Source organism: Arachis stenosperma, chromosome 10 (genome assembly GCF_014773155.1).
Source record: "Arachis stenosperma cultivar V10309 chromosome 10, arast.V10309.gnm1.PFL2, whole genome shotgun sequence".
NCBI lineage: Eukaryota > Viridiplantae > Streptophyta > Magnoliopsida > Fabales > Fabaceae > Arachis > Arachis stenosperma.
This window is the reverse complement of record NC_080386.1, coordinates 71054635-71060696: the sequence shown is the minus strand read 5'-3', so window position 1 is coordinate 71060696 and position 6062 is coordinate 71054635. Positions and strand designations below refer to the sequence as shown.

The 6062-nt window shown below is 42.3% G+C and overlaps 1 non-coding gene across 1 annotated transcript; it reads left to right on the top strand.

The window, feature by feature from the left end:
• Nucleotides 1-5575: 5575 nt before the first annotated feature.
• LOC130958958 (small nucleolar RNA R71) lies at nucleotides 5576-5683 on the top strand. The gene has a single exon (XR_009078056.1). It is a non-coding gene; the product is annotated as a small nucleolar RNA R71 (small nucleolar RNA).
• Nucleotides 5684-6062: the final 379 nt, after the last annotated feature.

Genomic DNA, 6062 nt, shown 5'->3' with positions numbered 1-6062 from the left:
TTTGTCAGGCGAGCACTCGGTTGTCAGGCGATCAACCATGCATCGTGCAATCGGGAATCCAAGAGATATTCACTAAGCCTCAGATGCTTGTAGAACAAGAATGGTTGTCAGTCACCTTGTTCATGGGTGAGAATGGTGATGGGCGTCAATCATCACCTTCATCATGTTGAAGAACAAGTGATATCTTGGACAAAGAACAAGCGGAATTGAATGGAAGAACAATAGTAATTGCATTAATACTCGAGGTACAGCAGAGCTCCACACCTTAATCTATGGTGTGTAGAAACTCCACCGTTGAAAATACATAAGCATAAGGTCTAGGCATGGCCGAATGGCCAGCCTCCCAAAGGTCTAAGATAGCATACAACAAAGATAGCTACCAAAAGTCCTAGATGTCTCTATATAATAGTAAAAGGTCCTACTTATAGAAAACTAGTACATAGATGAGTGAATGACATAAAAATCCACTTCCGGGCCCACTTGGTGTGTGTTTGGGCTGAGCAATGAAGAAATTTCGTGTAGAGACTCTCCTTGGAGTTAAACGCCAGCTTTAGTGCCAGTTTGGGCGTTTAACTCCCAATTAGGTGCCAGTTCCGGCGTTTAACGCTGGAATTTCTTGAGGTGACTTTGAACGCCGGTTTGGGCCATCAAATCTTGGGCAAAGTATAGACTATTATATATTGCTGAAAAGCCCAGGATGTCTACTTTCCAACGCCGTTGAGAGCGCGCCAATTGGGCTTCTGTAGCTCCAGAAAATCTACTTCGAGTGCAGGGAGGTCAGAATCCAACAGCATCTGCAGTCCTTTTGAGTCTCTGGATCAGATTTTTGCTCAGGTCCCTCAATTTCAGCCAGAAAATACCTGAAATCACAGAAAAACACACAAAGTCATAGTAAAGTCCAGAAAAGTGAAATTTAATTAAAAACTAATAAAAATATACTAAAAACTAACTAGATCATACTAAAAATATACTAAAAACAATGCCAAAAAGTATACAAATTATCCGCTCATCACAACACCAAACTTAAATTGTTGCTTGTCCCCAAGCAACTGAAAATCAAATAAGATAAAAAGAAGAGAATATGCAATGAATTCCAAAAACATCTATGAAGATCAGTATTAATTAGATGAGCGGGGCTTTTAACTTTTTGTCTCTGAATAGTTTTGGCATCTCACTCTATCCCTTGTAATTCAGAATGATTGGCTTCCTTAGGAACTTAGAATCCAGATAGTGTTAATGATTCTCCTAGTAAAGTATGATGATTCTTGAACATAGCTATTTATTGAGTCTTGGCTGTGGCCCAAAGCACTCTGTCTTCCAGTATTACCACCGGATACATACATGCCACAGACACATAATTGGGTGAACCTTTTCAGATTGTGACTCAACTTTGCTAAAGTCCCCAATTAGAGGTGTCCAGGGTTCTTAAGCACACTCTTATTTGCCTTGGATCACAACTTTATTTCTTTCTTTTTCTCTTTTTTTTTTTTCTTTTTCTCTTCTTTTTTTTTTTTCGAAATTTTTTTTTCGTTTGCTTTTTCTCTTTTTCTTTTTCTGCTTTTTCTTGCTTCAAGAATCATTTTTAATGATTTTTCAGATCCTCAGTAACATGTCTCCTTTTTCATTATTCTTTCAAGAGCCAACATTCATGAACCACAAATTCAAAAGACATATGCACTGTTCAAGCATACATTCAGAGAACAAAAGTGTTGCCACCACATCAAAATAATTAAACTATTATAAAATTCAGAATTCATGCAATTCTTTCCTTTTCAATTAAGCACGTTTTTATTCAAGAAAGGTGATGGATTCATAGGACATTCATAACTTTAAGGCATAGACACTAAGACACTAATGATCACAAGACACAAACATGGATAACATAAAGCATAAAAAATCGAAAAACAGAGGAATAAAGAACAAGGAAATCAAGGAACGGGTCCACCTTAGTGATGGCGGCTCTTTCTTGCTCTTGAAGATCCTATGGAGTGCTTGAGCTCCTCAATGTCTCTTCCTTGTCTTTGTTGCTCCTCCCTCATGATTCTTTGGTCTTCTCTAATTTCATGGAGGAGAATGGAGTGTTCTTGATGCTCCACCCTTAGTTGTCCCATGTTGGAACTCAATTCTCCTAGGGAGGTGTTTAGTTGCTCCCAAGAGGGGTCTCTTGTGTGCTCCATCCTTTTCTTGGTAATGGGCTTATCCTCATCAATGGTGATGTCTCCCTCTATGTCAACTCCAACTGAATAACAGAGGTGACAAATGAGGTGAGGTAAGGCTAACCTTGCCAAAGTGGAGGTCTTGTCCGCCACCTTGTAGAGTTCTTGGGCTATAACCTCATGAACTTCTATTTCTTCTCCAATCATGATGCTATGGATCATGATGGCCCGGTCTATGGTAACTTTGGACCGGTTGCTAGTGGGAATGATTGAGCGTTGTATGAACTCTAACCATCCTCTAGCCACGGGCTTGAGGTCATGCCTTCTCAATTGAACCGGCTTTCCTCTTGAATCTTGCTTCCATTGTGCGCCCTCTTCACATATGGTTGTGAGGACTTGGTCCAACCTTTGATCAAAGTTGACCCTTCTAGTGTAAGGATGCTCATCTCCTTGCATCATAGGCAAGTTGAACGCCACCCTCACACTCTCCGGACTAAAATCCAAGTATTTCCCCCGAACCATAGTGAGATAATTCTTTGGATTCGGGTTCACACTTTGGTCATGGTTCTTGGTGATCCATGCATTGGCATAGAACTCTTGAACCATCAAGATTCCGACTTGTTGAATGGGGTTGGTAAGTACTTCCCAACCTCTTCTTCGGATCTCATGGCGGATCTCCGGATATTCACCCTTTTTGAGTGAAAAGGGGACTTCGGGGATCACCTTCTTCAAGGCCACAACTTCATAGAAGTGGTCTTGATGCACCCTTGAGAGGAATCTATCCATCTCCCATGACTCAGAGGTGGAAGCCTTTGCCTTCCCTTTCCTCTTTCTAGAGGTTTCTCCGGCCTTGGATGCCATGATGGTTATGGAAAAATGAAAAAGCAACGCTTTTACCACACCAAACTTAAAATGTTTGCTCGTCCTCGAGCAAAAGAAGAAAGAAGAGAGTAGAAGAAGAAGAAATGAGGAAGAGGGGGAAGGTGGTGTGTTCGGCCAAGAAGGGTAAGAAAGGGTGTTTAGGTTGTGTGAAAATGAAGGGTTGGAGAAGGGTATTTATAGGAGAGAGGGGGGTAATGGTTCGGCCATGGAGGGTGGGTTTGGGAGGGAAAGTGGTTTGAATTTGAAGGGTGAGGTTGGTGGGGATTTATGAAGGATGGATGTGAGTGGTGAAGAGAAAGATGGGATTTGATAGGTGAAGGGTTTTTGGGGAAGAGGTATTGAGATGATTGGTGAATGGGGGAAGAAGAGAGAGATTGATGGTGGGGTCCTGTGGGGTCCACAGATCCTGTGGTGTCAAGGAAAAGTCATCCCTGCACCAAATGTTGCTCAAAATCACGTTTTGAGCTATTTCTGGCGTTAAACGCCGGGCTGGTGCCCATTCCTGGCGTTTAACGCCAGGTTGTTGCCCTTTACTGGCGTTTAACGCCAGTCTGGTGCCCCTTTCTGGCGTTAAACGCCCAGAATGGTGCCAGACTGGGCGTTAAACGCCCAACAGCTAGTATTACTGGCGTTTGAACGCCAGCTTCTTCTCCTCCAGGGTGTGCTGTTTTTCTTCCTGTTTTTCATTCTGTTTTTGCTTTTTTCATTGTTTTTGTGACTTCTTATGATCATCAACCTACAAAAAAGATAAAATAACAAAAGAAAATAGTTAACCATAAAATATTGGGTTGCCTCCCAACAAGCGCTTCTTTAATGTCATTAGCTTGACAGAGGACTCTCATGGAGCCTCAGAAATACTCAGAACCGTGTTGGAACCTCCCAACACCAAACTTATTGTTTGAATGTGGGGGTTCAACACCAAACTTAGAGTTTGGTTGTGGCCTCCCAACACCAAACTTAGAGTTTGACTGTGGGGGCTCTGCTTGGCTCTGTTTTGAGAGAAGCTCTTCATGCTTCCTCTCCATGATGATAGAGGGATGTCCTTGGGCCTTAAACACCAAGGATTCTTCATTCACTTGAATGATCAACTCTCCTCTATCAACATCAATCACAGCCTTTGCTGTGGCTAGGAAGGGTCTGCCAAGGATGATGGATTCATCCATGCACTTCCCAGTCTCTAGGACTATGAAGTCAGTAGGGATGTAATGGTCCTCAATCTTCACCAAAACATTCTCTACAAGTCCATGAGCTTGTTTTCTTGAATTGTCTGCCATCTCTAATGAGATTCTTGCAGCTTGCACCTCAAGGATCCCTAATTTCTCCATTATAGAGAGGGGCATGAGGTTTACACTTGACCCTAAGTCACACAAGGCCTTCTTGAAGGTCATGGTGCCTATGGTACAAGGTATAGAAAACTTCCCAGGATCTTGCCTCTTTAGAGGCAGTTTCTGCCTAGACAAGTCATCCAGTTCTTTGGTGAGCAAAGGTGGTTCATCCTCCCAAGTCTCATTTCCAAATAACTTGTCATTCAGTTTCATGATTGCTCCAAGGTATTTAGCAACTTGCTCTTCAGTGACATACTCATCCTCTTCAGAGGAAGAATACTCATTAGAGCTCATGAATGGCAGAAGTAAGTCCAATGGAATCTCTATGGTCTCATTTTGAGCATCAGATTCCCATTGTTCCTCATTGAGGAACTCAGAGGAGATTGGTACACGCCCACTGAGGTCTTCCTCAGTGGCGTCCTCCTCCTCTCTTTCCTCTCCATATTCGGCCATGTCTATGGCTTTGCACTCTCCTTTTGGATTTTCTTCTGTATTACTTGGGAGAGTGCTAGGAGGGAGTTTAGTAACTTCCTTGCTCAGCTGACCCACTTGTCCTTCCAAATTTCTGATGGAGGACCTTGTTTCATTCATGAAACTTTGAGTGGTCTTTATTAGATCAGAGACCATTGTTGCTAAGTCAGAAGTATTCTGCTTAGAATTCTCTGTCTGTTGCTGAGAAGATGATGGAAAAGGCTTGCCATTGCTAAACCTGTTTCTTCCACCATTATTGTTATTGAAACCTTGTTGAGGTCTCTCTTGATTCTTCCATGAGAAATTGGGGTGATTTCTCCATGAAGAATTGTAGGTGTTTCCATAGGGTTCTCCTAGGTAATTCACCTCTTCCATTGAAGGGTTCTCAGGATCATAGGCTTCTTCCTCAGATGAAGCTTCCTTAGTACTGCTTGGTGCATTTTGCATTCCGGACAGACTTTGAGAAATCAAGTTGACTTGTTGAGTCAATATCTTGTTCTGAGCCAATATGGCATTCAGAGTGTCAATCTCAAGAACTCCTTTCTTCTGACTAGCCCCATTGTTCACAGGATTTCTTTCAGAAGTGTACATGAATTGGTTATTTGCAACCATTTCAATCAATTCTTGAGCTTCTGCAGGCGTCTTCTTCAGATGAAGAGATCCTCCAGCAGAGCTATCCAAAGACATCTTGGATAGTTCAGAGAGACCATCATAGAAAATACCTATGATGCTCCATTCAGAAAGCATGTCTGAAGGACATCTTCTGATTAATTGTTTGTATCTTTCCCAAGCTTCATAGAGGGATTCTCCATCCTTCTGTCTGAAGGTTTGGACTTCCACTCTAAGCTTACTCCATCTTTGTGGTGGAAAGAACTTTGCCAAGAAGGCATTGACTAGCTTTTCCCAAGAGTCCAGGCTTTCTTTAGGTTGAGACTCCAACCATATTCTAGCTCTGTCTCTTACAGCAAAAGGGAATAGCATCAGTCTGTAGACCTCAGGGTTAACCCCATTAGTCTTGACTGTGTCACAGATTTGCAAGAATTCAGCTAAGAACTGATGAGGATCTTCCATTGGAAGTCCATGGAACTTGCAATTCTGTTGCATTAGAGAAACTAATTGAGGCTTAAGCTCAAAGTTGTTTGCTCCAATGGCAGGGATAGAGATGCTTCTCCCATAGAAATCAGGAGTAGGTGCAGTGAAGTCACCCAGCACCTTCCTTGCATTGTTG